The 13,217-nt window shown below is 40.0% G+C and overlaps 1 protein-coding gene across 3 annotated transcripts in view; it reads left to right on the plus strand.

The window, feature by feature from the left end:
- Positions 1–11,991: 11,991 nt before the first annotated feature.
- MEGF10 (multiple EGF like domains 10) overlaps positions 11,992–13,217 on the plus strand; it is a 171,473-nt gene continuing 170,247 nt past the window's right edge. For all 3 annotated transcript variants that reach the window (XM_025388767.1, XM_025388768.1, XM_025388769.1), the window contains exon 1: positions 11,992–12,690. The gene's annotated coding sequence lies outside the window, so the exon portion shown is untranslated. The remainder of the gene's footprint in view (positions 12,691–13,217) is intronic.

Here is a 13,217-nt window from a genome sequence, read left to right on the forward strand (position 1 = left end):
AGGGTTGGGAGCCAAAACCCTGATTAGAGGAGATTTAAGAGAGAATAGAAGGAAAAAATGTGAAGATACTAAGTTTAGAAATTTAATTCAAGGAGTTTACAGTGAAGAGAATAGCTGTAGGAGGAGGACCAAACAAAGTTCTTTTTTAAGTGGAAGAAATAATATTTGTGAATGCTGATGGGAGTACTCTTGTTGAGAGGAGAGAATTAATAATGCAAGAAAGAGAGGGAGAAATCCATGTCATTTGAGAGGCCCAAGGGAATGAATTTAGTGCATAAGTGAGGAGGATGGCCTTAAATAAGAGTGTGGTCAATCCATCAGGAGGGGAGGCAAAGCACATGACCAGACATGAAGGTGGATGACCAGCTGTAGTTGCAGAAGTTTGTGGAGATTCTCCTCTAATTGCTTCAGTTTTCTCAGTGAAATAGGGAAATGAGAAGCAGGGTCTTCAACTGACAGTGAAGATGAAAGAAGAGATATTGGATGTTTGAAAAGAGAGAAGGTCACCATCTAGAAGAATGGAAGAGCAAGTGAACTAAGGAGATATAATTAGGTTGCTGGGTAGTGCCAAGGATCCACTTAGTACTAGTAGTCATGAATTTAGAGTGATGCTCATTAATGTTTGCTAATGCTTTAATTTCTACTTTTCTCCAACACATTAAATTGCACCAGTGCCACCATGGAGTTTGTGGAGCGTTGGACTGAACCAGCATTGGGATTTTGCCAAGTGAGTACAATGCAGCAAGAGAGGAGCAAATGAGTTGAGTGTATGGAAGAAATTACCATGATGACTAACCATGGTATTCAGACCAAGTAAGGAGGGAGGCAAAGACTTAAAATGTTGAGGAACACGAAAAGGTTAGGATCAATGGATTTGGATACTGATATATTAGGAGAATTATTTGAGTTGACGGTCCAGACTGAGTGAACAAGAGAGTTAGAAAAATAATTATGGATGAGTGAGGTGCTTGAAATTGGGATTATGGAGAGGCTGCAATTACTGATCATGACAAAGTCTAAGTTATGGCAATAGTAGTGAGTGGCTGAGGTAGGATGGAGAACATGTTCACTGGAGGAAAGGTGATCCTGGAACTGAGAGCCCAGGATTGTTGAAAAGATCATCCACAGAGAATACTAAAATAGCCAAGAATTCTCAGAAATAGTGTTGGAGTGATAGCGAGCCACCCCTCAGCCACACCGGATCTCCACGGGTCATTTCCAACAGCATGCGAAAACAGCAATTCCTCCCACCTCAGAAAACTCTCCTGTGATCTTATATCCCTGTCTAATTACTGCCTCATTTTTTTGCTGCAGTTTAGAATAAAACTTGAAAGACAATACTCTGCATCAAATACTTCTCCTTCCATTCTAATTTGAACCCTCCCCAAATAGACTTTCAACCCAGCACTCCACTATAGAAAGAGACTCCAGACATAGCATCTATAAAATCAACCAACCTAGAAACTTGACGGAGTAATACATGCACAGTACAATTGATCTGATGCAGGATGATGGTATAGACAAATCACTTATCTGAATCAAATCTGCTTTTTCCCTCCTGACTAGTTGATATCAAATGATCTGATCAATCTGTTTGTCTTTTCTATTTCTATTACTTTAAGGATGAAAATAGCAATAACTTACTAGTGTTTACTTTTAATTCGATCATGAATATGTGGGCAAAAGAGTTTATATATTATTATATTGTATTAAAATAATATCCACTGTTTTCTTTCAAAAACACTTGGCTAAATTATTGTAGTACTTGTGAACAAATGAATATTAATTTTAACATGAAAACATACACAATTTTTTATGAATCTTCTTTGTTAAATATGAGAAAATGATCCTGTCATTCAGGAGGGGTGGTGTTGTAAATCATAACATTTGCACTGATTAAACATTTGCTGCTTCTAAGTAATTCTGCATGATGATTCAGATGTGCTTTCTCTCTGTCAATATTACTTGGTACCTGCATTCATTGGAGGACAAAATTCATACAAGATGCAAAGAGATGCTCTTCATGATGCTGGTTCGGTTTTATTAATACATGAAGTGTGTGCTCAGCGAAGTCCAATATTTGCCTGGCTTTTGTTCACTTGTCTTGGTTTCATAATAGCATTTCTCCAGTGGTCCCCATCAAGTTGTGTGCTCATAGTCTCTTAACTGTGTTTCTCCCTAAGTCTGATGTCTTCCTGTAATATGTATTCATTACCTCAGTTGCATTCCCATTTGCATTTGAGAAACACTCACCTTATTAGCAGGGCTACTACATACACACGTGCAGTTCGTGCACTGCACAAAGGCTCCCAGCAGAGACAGCATGTGAGGCTGAAATTCAGGCATGCCGTGATCTCTGATTCCTGACAGTGTTCTGTAGCCACCAGAGAAAGGAAAGATTCCTGCTTATTTTCCCAACTAGAGGCATGCATTTTCCTCATTTTGCAGAAAACACCGTATGGGCTTATAGCAACCCTGCTTATGAGACTTGCTGAGAGGAAGAGCTTTCTTCGCAGGAGAGAAACAACAAAGGGCATATACTTGCTTCTTAGGACTCCTTTCCAAAGGGGCCTTGGGCATGCATCTGGGGCTCAGCCAATCAGGTGCATCAGTTCTGGGCTTTGAATTGGAACCTGGGATAATGGAGAATTCTTTTGGCAGCTCAGGGATGTCAGCAACCTCCTATTCCCAGAGGCAGTGGTTGCCTCAGAGTCAGTGTCCAGGGCTGGAGGCGTTGATGGTGAGAACTCCAGCATCTGGCATCCAGTGACAGGGCTTTCCCAGACCAGTTCCGAGGAATGATTTTAACTCTGGGAGCAGAACTTCATTCTGTCCCTGCACCATCTTCCTAACCTAGTTTTCCAGCCCTCTGGGTGTTATACTCAGCACCCAGCAGCTTCTCGATAAATTCCTTTTCTGCTTAAACTACTGGAAGTCAGTTTCTTTTGCCGTGTAACCAGTTTATTGGAGAGTCAGTGGGATACTAACATGAAGCCCTTTTATTACATTGTTTTCAGGCATGCTTTGATGTGACTTTTGTGTCCCTTCACAACGTCTCAGGAAGTGTGTGTAGCATTTCAGACATTTTCAGGTTTAAAAAGTTAAGTTTATAGCTCGAGTCTCACCTTATATCCACTTTTTCACTCTTCCTGTCAGTCCAGGTGTGACCAGGGGCCAGTGGCCCTGCCCTGGGGGAATTGTGTGTACAGTGTTTCTCTCCTGCTCCTCTACTTCCTGCTCTTCCTTCATCTTTCCTGTATCTCCTGGAGTGTTGGGGTCTTGGAGCAGAGATAAAGGAAAGGACAGGCATTTGCTTAGCTGCTGCTGCTGTGGTGTACATAGGATGGCCAACTATGCCTGTGGCAGATGTCTGGACACTGCTGAAGGGCAGGGCATGGGCAGGCTCTTCAGTAGGCCTAGCAGGGGCCCCGGTTGCACAGGCATCTGATGTGGGTGATGACCCCAACCCAAGTTCTTCTGCCCCCTCCTCCTTCAGCTCCCACTCCTTGGCTGTGTTCCTCCACTAGCAGGCAACCCTCTTAGGTAAGGTCAGGACAAGATTGCTTAAGCCCAGATACCTCTTGTGGTATTGATTTGGCCCTAAGGAAACTCAGGCATTCTTGCCTCACCCAACGGTGGGAACAGAAGCTGCCCACTGTCTCTTTCCAATTCCTTTCCTTCTGTTGAAATATGTGGGGAGAGTAAATCTGCCTGGCCCACCTCACGGAAGTCTGACTAAGGTTGGAGATGACTGGCTTCTACCTCTCGCTAGCATTCTTCATCACTGTGATTATTTCTCTTGCTTCCCCCTCCATTTTTACTTAACTTGTCATAGGAGGGAAGAAATATTCCTCTTACCTCTTATATGTGGAGCAGAATAAAAAGTCACCAGTTGGGTTGATGACTCCCACATGGAAGGAATTCTGATAACTCCTCTTGAGTTTCTTAGTTTTTTCCTATAGGGGAAAAGGAATAGGGGTTGAGGTGGCTGTGGCAGTGGTTGCTGGTGGTGTTGAAGTTGGTTTTCTGATGCCTTTTATTAAGTCCTTCAAGGAGTGGATTTGGATACACATTAGAATATGCACCAATTATGATTTACTCTCTGAGACTATACCCATGGTTCCCCAAAATTGAAATCCCATTTACTTTCCTGCTATACTTGTAATAAGGGCCTGACTAATTCATGACACTGTGTCCAGTATAGTTTATTGATGACTTAGAATCTATTACATTGGTGCAAAAGTAATTGCAGGCTTTGCCATTACTTCTAATTACTTTTAATGGCAAAACCTGGAATTACTTTTGCACCAATCTAATAGTTTCTTTTCCCAGTGGCATCCTGTTTTCTTTTTGGGACAATATCTCCTCTCCCCACTTTTCTATGCTCCTGGAAGGATGGTGTATCAGGCACCTGTCCCACTGTGGAAGTTTGAAGGGCCAAATCCTTCCTGTTTTCTTAGAATAGTCAGGAGGGAGTGCAAAACCTAAGTTAAGCCAAATGAATGCTCTCTCCTGTGACTTTGATCTTGAGAGCATGATGTGAAAACTAAGGAAAGAAATGGTTCAAGTTCATTAATCTCAGCAGGGACAGCCTGACCAGATTGGTTCAGTTCTGAGACCATGGCTTTGATTCTTTTCTTCCCAGTCCTCTAAAGGGGTTCTTGCTCGTTTTTAACTTTGGTCCTCCCAGTTGCCCACTCTTCTGGAATCCTTCAGTGTTGTTTTTATTAAGTTAGTTGGAGTTGGTTTCTGTTACTTGAAAAAAAGAACCCTGACTGATACAGTGTGCATTCATACTGCAGACAAAAGAAGATCACACTACAGGAAATGTTTTTTTCCCCCTGATACTTACATCATTGCCATATTCACCTTCAGTCAACTTTTGCAACTTTCTTTTCGCACACATTCATAAGTCATCATTATGCAGAATACTTAGATTTATTTATTCCAAATTATAATAGATGTATTCACTGTATCAAATGTTGAAATTAAAAAACAAAGCAATTTCAGGAAGATATTCATGTCTTTACTTCTGTGATTCTCTGGTCTTGGTATATGGAAGATAAATCCGGTTTCTTGCTGAACTACTTCCAAGCATGATCCCACTCCACAGTAAGTCTACGTTTACAAGAATATCCTAGATAGGCATGCTGCCCCAATACACCAGCAAAGCTTTTACAAACTGCCAGTCCAGACACATTTGGGAGTCCTAAAAGTAATTTAACATTTAACTAAAACAATACAGAGTAGAACTTTGCTACTTAAAGTGCAATCCAAGAAACGGAAGCATCCACGTAGGAGTTTGTTAAAATGCAGTCTCCACCCTGGATACTGAATCAGAACCTCATATTTAACAAAATCTCTAGCTGATGAACTTGCACATGAAAGGTCGAGAAGCATTGTTAAAACATGAGAGGGCATTACATATGGTAAGAGTAAGTGTTGAAACTTGTTCTAATTATATACTTACAAAGATAAGAATTTGGTCATAATGAAAAATGTCCTTCTTACTGTGGATCATATTAAAACTTTTTTTGAGGAAAACACTAAGCTAGGGGAAATAAACGGATGAATTTGGAATCCCATTGTTGCCCTTTTCAAACTAAGACTACCAGGATTGCCTTACATCTGTGAAGACATATTACATGAAGAAGACAGAAAAGTACTCCTAACTCCTGATACAGGGTCCAAGGCTGCAAATACAATTTCCTCATCCATTGTTCTGCTCTTCCCTTTCTTCCTCCACTACCTTTAAAAGACAGTGATCTTTTCAAAAACCTGGACAAAAGTCATACTGGAGAAGGGAGCTTAAAAAAATGTCTAGGACTAGAAGAAGAAGACTGAAATGAAGGCATCTGGGAGGAGACTCATGGGCCAAGAACCCCACCTTTCTAATCCTCTACGTCCCTTGGCTGAGACCTATGGCTAAAGACACGACCTCTTCCAGTCTTGCCCGCATTTGTGTTGTGGGGAGAGATAAAGTTGCGTACACACAAGAGCTTTAAGGCTCCTGAGCATTTTTTTTTTTTTCAGTGCAGATTTTCAGTGACTATGGGGAAAAAGTGTTTAAACATAGCACAATTGTGAGATTTGAGGAACCACAGTGAGCAATCAGAAGACCAGAATAAACAGATGTAGTTCTGAGGCAGGTGAAGTGTTAGAGCATAAGCTTTGAAGTCAGACCCAGGGTCAGTCCTCCCTCTGCCACTCACTGGATATGGGATCATGGGCAAGATAATTGATCTCTCTGAGCCTTTGTTTCGTTACCTGTAAAGCAGGAGTAATTATACATGCCTCTTGTTGTTAGAATTGAATGAAGTAAAAAAAATGATAACCTTCTGCCATACTTATGACTTTACACTCTGCAGAAACCCCCACTTCTATTTTTTTAAGTGGGAAGAAGGTAAACTCTGTGAACTCTAGTCTATTGCTGTAACTAAGCAAGCTTTTAAATCATAGATTTAGAAGCATATTTGAGAGCACTACTGAAGGAAATTATGGGTATAAGAAGCCAATCTTGTTTGCTAAGAGGTAGAACTGGTAGGTTGACTTAGTTTTCTTTATTCAAAATATTAGCAGACAGGTAAATGGAACAAATGAGAATATATCTGGATTTATAAGGTAATTGAAAAAATATCCCATGAAATCCTTGTGGATCAGATGAAGAAAGTAGACTGGATGTAATAATAGAATTGTAGAATTTACCAGCAGTTGAATGACTACACTACACTATGTGAATAAATGTAAATGGAGAAGAAAGTCTGTTAGAAAATGCATTTTATTTATATCTGCTTCTACATGTCTAATAATTATTTGCCTAAGAGCATCATGGCTTTCTGATCAATTCCAAATGTCATGATTCAAGCTGGCTAGCTAATATACTAGGAAAAGAATTAGCTCCACTAAGCCCTTGACAGGTTCTAAAGATGGACTGCATATACAAAAATGGAATTCAATAGAGCTAAATGAACAGTCTTATAAAATTACTATGAAATTCTCAACTAAAAATACAAATAATATTTTAAGAAGTCAAGACTAATAGCAAATATGAGAAATAATTGAAATTTTAGTAGATTATAAATTCTGTGTTACAACAGAGTGATATAGTTACCACCAACAAAGAAATCTACTTAATCTAAGATTGTATTGGTAATGTTATAGTGTTCAGAATAAAGGTAGTAAAAATTAGTAAGGAAACAGAAGACTTGACCAACAGTGTCAACTAATGAGACCCAGTTGGCATTTTTAGAACAATCTACCCAATGGCAGCAGCAGTTGTACATTCTTTTCAGGTGCACATGAACCATTCACCAAGAAGGACCATATTTTTGCCATAAAGCAAGTCTCAGTACATTTAAAAGCCTTGAAATAAGATGAACCTTCTCTCTGGCTGCAATAAAATTAAAACAAATAATAATATATCTGAATCCCATTACTGGGTATTTAATCAAAGGAAGCGAAATCAATGTATCAGAAGGATACTTGTGCCCCATGCTTATTGCAGCACTATTCATAATAGAAAAGATATGGAATTCATGTAAGCATCCATCAGCTGATGAATGGATTAAAAAATGTGGTATATACACAAAGTGGAATACTATTCGGCCATAAAAAAAAATGGAATAGTGTTATTTGCAGCAACATGGATGGAACTGGAGGACATTACATGAAATAAGCCAAGTACAGAAAGAGGAATGTTACATGTTTTCACTCATATGTGGGAGCTCAGAAAGTTGATCTTTTGAAGGTAGAAAGTGAAATAATGGATACCAAATGTTGGGAAGAGTGTGTGAGTGAGAGGGAGACATGAAGAGAGGTTGGTTAATAAGTGTAAACATTCAGTTAGATAGAAGTTATAGCTTTTAATGTTCAATAGCAGAGAAGGGTGACTGTTGTTAGCAGAGAAGGGTGATGTGTTGTACATTTCAAAGGAGCTAGAAGAGAGGACTAGAAATGTTCCTAACACATAGTAATGATAAATGCTCAAGGTGATGAATACCCAAGATGCTCCCTTCGTAACATACTCTATGCATGTAACAAATATTCACATGTATTCTGCAAATATGTAAAACATTATGTATCAATAAAACAAATACCTAAAAAATTCCTTGAAATTTGGAAATTAAATAACAATGTTCCATATAACCTATGGGTTAAAGAAAAAATATTTTGAACTATGTAAACAGGTTATCAAAATTTGTGGAACATGGTTACAGTAGTTATTAGAGAGGAGTTTATAATTTTAAATGCTTATATAAGAAAAAAGAAATCTAAAAATCAGTGAGTAAAAATTTGACTTTAAGAAATTAAAGAAAAAAGAAGAGAAAAATAAATCTAATGTATATAGAAGGAAGGAAATAGTAAAGGTAAGAGCTAAAATCAACAAAGTAGAAAATGTGTAAGTAATAGAAAAAAATCAGTGAAACTAAAGTCTGATCCTTTGAATTGATTTTTAAAAATTGATGAACCTCTAACCAGACAAAGAGATAACAAGAAAATAAAAATGTAGACCAATAATATTAATGAGTATAGACACAAATATCCTGAACAAATTTTGGCAAATCAAATCCAACAGTGTATCAAATGTATAATACACTACATGGACCAAGTAAGCTTTAACCCAAGAATGCAAGGCAAGTTTAATAAATAGTTCAATTAACTAACAGAAAAAAGGAGAAAAACCATATAATAATTTCAACTGATACAGAAAAACATTTGACAAAATTCAATAGTCACTCGTGGTAAAATAAACAATTTCGAATGAACTAAAAATAGAAGGAATTTCTCAATTAATAAAGGGAGTTTAATGAAACAACTAACATCCTACTTAAAGGTACAAGACTGATTGCTTTGGTTTATGATGAACAACAAGGATGGGATACTAAATTTTAGCATTTGTATTCAATGTTGTACTGGGCATCCTATCCAGTGCAATAAGGCAAGACAAATAAAAGAAGCAGAGCATGTAGAAAAGCCTAAGGAAACTGAAAAAGAAAAACTACTAGAACGAATAAGTAAATTTAGCCATGTTGCAAAATGTGAGGGTACTGCACAAAATTCCACTGTATTTCTCCATGCTAGCAATGAACAACTGGAGACAAGAACTCAAAAATAATTCCATTTATGAAATATCAAAAATAAAATACTACGGGATTCATTTTTAAAATTATGTATAATACTGCTATGTTGAAAGCTACAAAATATTGCTGAGAAGAATTAAAGAATACCTAAATTAATGGAGAAATATAACATGTTCATAGATTAGAGGAATCAATATTGTTATGTCAGTTCTCCTTAAATTGATCAGTGGATTCAAGGCACTCTTAATTAGAAAAGTGAATTTTTATAACATTGACAAGCGAATTCTGAAATTTACGTGGAAGATGAAAACCAAATAAAAACAAAAGCAGAAGAGTTAAACATATTTTGAAAAAAAAATAAAAGCAGCACAACTGGAAGACTTATTACACCTAAGTTGGAGTCCTACTGTAAAGTTAGAGTAATCAGAGCAGTATAGTTTTGGCATAGGAATAGAAATATAGATCAAATGAAAGGAATAATGAGTGAATCCTGAAATAGACTCACTCATCCATGGCCAATTGATTTTTGATAAAGGTATCCAGTTACTCAATGGGAAAAAAGGTAATCTTCTCAACAAATGGTGACAAAACAACTGGATATCCATGTGGACAATAATGAACTTCGGCCCTTACTTCATACCATACACAAAAGTTAACAGCAAATAGATCGTAGACCTAAATATAACAGCTAAAACCATAAGCTTCTATAAGAAACCATAGAAAATCTTCATGACCTTGGGGTAAGCAAAGATTGCTTATGTAAAACCTAACAAGTATAACCACAAAAAAAACCCCACATTTGATAAATTGGACTTCATCAAAATTAAAAACTGCTGTTTGAAAGACACTATTAAGAAATTGAAAGACAAGAAACAGACCGGGAGTGTATATTTGTTATATATATATATCTGACAAATGCCTGGTATATAAAGAACTCCTACAACTCAATAATAAGAATCCAAATACTTGATTAAAAATTGGGCAATAAATTCAGACACTTTATCAAAGAACAGCTGGCATGAGAGCACATGAAAAGCTGGTAAATATCTTTTATTGTCACCATCATTAGTCAGTAGGGAAATGCAAATTAAAACCATGATGTGATACCACTATATACTCACTAGTATGGTAAAAATAAGAAGACAGAAACTACCCAGTTTTGATGAGGATGTGAAGCAATTATATCTTGCTGGTGAGAATGTAAAATGTTTTCACTTTGGAAAGCAGTTCATCTCTATATATAGTTAAACACACAGTTACTGTATTAATAATTTTACTACTGTAAGATAAGAAAAATAATAATGTATGTCCATAAAAGGACTTGTTCAAGATTGTTCCTAGCAGCTTTATTCATAATAACCCCATATTGAAAACATCCCCAATGTCCATCATTTGGTAAACTGGTAAACAAATTGTGGTATATCCATACAATGGAATACTACTCAGCAATAAAAAGGAACAAACATCAGATACAGGCACAACATTAATGAGTTTCAAAAACATTGTGTAGAGTGAAGGAAGTCAGACACAAAGGAATATGTAAGTGATTTCATTCATATGAAATGCTAGAAAAGACAAATCTAATCTGTAGTTACAGAAAACAGCTAAGTGGGCCAAATATGGGGTGGGATAGAGGTTGACTTTAAAGGGGTGCAAGACAACCCTCTGGGGTGATGGAATTGTTCATTATCTTGATTGAAGCAGTGGTTACATGTGTGTACATTATTCAAAACTCATGAAGCTGTACAATTAATATGAGTGTAATGTATTTGTAACTTATGCCCCAATAAAATTGATTTAAAAATTAAAAGGAAAGTGGGGCGACCAAGTTTCATAAAGCAAAATGTCTTTGGGTAATAAGTGGCATGAACTAACGGCCAGTTTCCTTAGAAAACAGCCAAATGGATTAATCACCTCTAGAATTATTTGTGCCTCTGCTGCCCAGATCAAAGTTCCAATTCCTGGCAGAGAGGGTCTGAGGGGCTTAGCTTAGGTCAGGTGCTCTCTTCTGGACAGGGAAAAGGTGGACCATCCTGACTGAGCTTCCCGCCCAGACTGCTGTCCTTGTGGCAGGGGTGGTATCTCAAAGGTAAATGGAGGTACTGTTACCAGAGAAGGGGCAATGATGCCTGCTAAACAAACAAACAAACAAACACCAAAATAGTCTTCCCCTGCGTGTTCCCAGGGAGAGTAAAGAGGATGGTGAGGGGCTTCAAACATATCTATGTTCATTCATTCCATTCATTTATTCACTCAAACATAATACGGAGTCTGTACTATTTTCCAGGAGGGTTATTGAGTAGGGACGCGAATGCTCTTGAAGTCTCTCTCTAAAAAAAAAGAGTTCTTATTAATGGGAGGAAGAGAAGCCTGGTAGGAGACGATTATCTGGAGTGGTTATGGGGCGCAGCCTGTTTTTGTTTTTTGTGGGGAGAGGGGGATAGAATTCAACGACATAAGAAAGAACTTTGCAGCAATCAGATTTGTACCTTTTGGGGTCCTGTAAAAGCTGGAAAACTCTTTAGTCTGGAAGAGGAAGATGGACAGACAGAGAAGCAGATTCCAGAATTCACGTCCTGTCCAACCCACAAATGGAAGAGCCCGTTCATGGTTTGAACATTCCATCACTGGGCCTCCCGGGGCCTCCTCGGCGAGTCGGCAGAGGGAGCCATTCCCCAATAAATCGCCGCGCGAGGCCTCGGAGGACCTGGGGGGATTTTCTTGCGCGTCCCGGGAGTTTTCTCTCCGCCCCGCCTTGATAAAGCAGACTATCCCACCCTCCACCCCCTGCCTTCACCTCCCCGCCCCACCTTTCCATGTACTTTGCTGCCGCATCACATTCTCTGGCACGGCTTAATCACCATCCTTTCTGGATCCCACCTTTGCGCTTTCTCCCCTGACACCACTGAGGACCCGCCGTCCGCTCCAGTTGGCCGCTCGGGCGCGGCCACCATCCCACAAATCCTTACAGAGGGTCTAGAACACCTCCCAGGGACTTTGACGAGGGACTCGCATCCAACGTGGGTTGGGAATCAGGCGGGCACCCACTCTGACACCCCTTCAGTCACCTCCTGCGGTGACCCCAACATTTGCTAACTTCGCGACCAGGCCTTTTGCCGGGTCACCCACCAGGCGGTAGAAGCCGCTCAGGCAGGGGCGACTCACGATCGAGGTGCAGGAGTCGGGCCGGGAAGATCCTGCGTGTTGCGCTAGGGACAGAGCGCGGCGCCAAGCGACAACCCCCCAGCGGCCACTGTCCCGGCAGCAGCAGCTGCAGCAGCGGCAACTGCTCGAATCCCGGCCCCGGCTCGGGTTACCCACCCCCCCTGCCCCCCCAGCATCTCGGGCCAGACAGAGAAAACCTTGTTCAAGTTTGCAGCAAGTACTTTCCCCGTGCGCAAAACTAGGGGACTGGGAACGCGCTGAGACGTTCCTCTTTCCCGCGTCTCCACCTTTACGCCTGAAAGAAGACTCCCAAAGATCGCTTTCTTCTGGGACACTGCTTGGACGCTAACCGCGCTGATTGGAACAGATTTTGTGTCTTGGCTGGCTTTGGGTGAAGACCGGGGAGAAAAGGCTGCGCTGCAATTCTCAAGATCTCTGGACTTGGGTAAGAGTTGGGCAAACTCAACCCGGGCGGCTGCTGGACCTTGGCCGGACGCCGGAAGGCTTCTCATGGGCGGGGGGCACATTTTCCTTAGCCAGGGTACCGGGGTGCGACGTGAGGTGGGGCGAGATGGGCTCAGTCTGCGTTTGTCATGGGCTTCTCGAGGGTTTATTATTGTTTGCATTTGGTTTTGTTACATGGGATTGTGTAGGAAAATCTTGGAGTATTTTTGATGGAGAGACATCCTCATTACGCATTTTATTTTGCATAATTCCTACTCTTGTATTGCCTTGCCCGTGTTTGTTTCCTTTTGCCGAGGGATATAGCTGGTTGTAGGGAGATTTGTGGGGAATCGGACTGAGGTTGAAAGGCAGTTTCAGCTGGGCCCTTTTTTCCAGGTCAGTTGAACTTCCTCTCTGGGATCTTCACTCTTTTCTAAACTTCTCTTTCTCCAGTCCTTGGTATTCAGATTGTGCAGATAACGCTCTAGGCTTGCGGGATGCTCCCCCTTCCTGAGTTCTCAACGATCA

The sequence above is a fragment of the Theropithecus gelada genome, chromosome 6 (assembly GCF_003255815.1).
Source record: "Theropithecus gelada isolate Dixy chromosome 6, Tgel_1.0, whole genome shotgun sequence".
Lineage (NCBI taxonomy): Eukaryota > Metazoa > Chordata > Mammalia > Primates > Cercopithecidae > Theropithecus > Theropithecus gelada.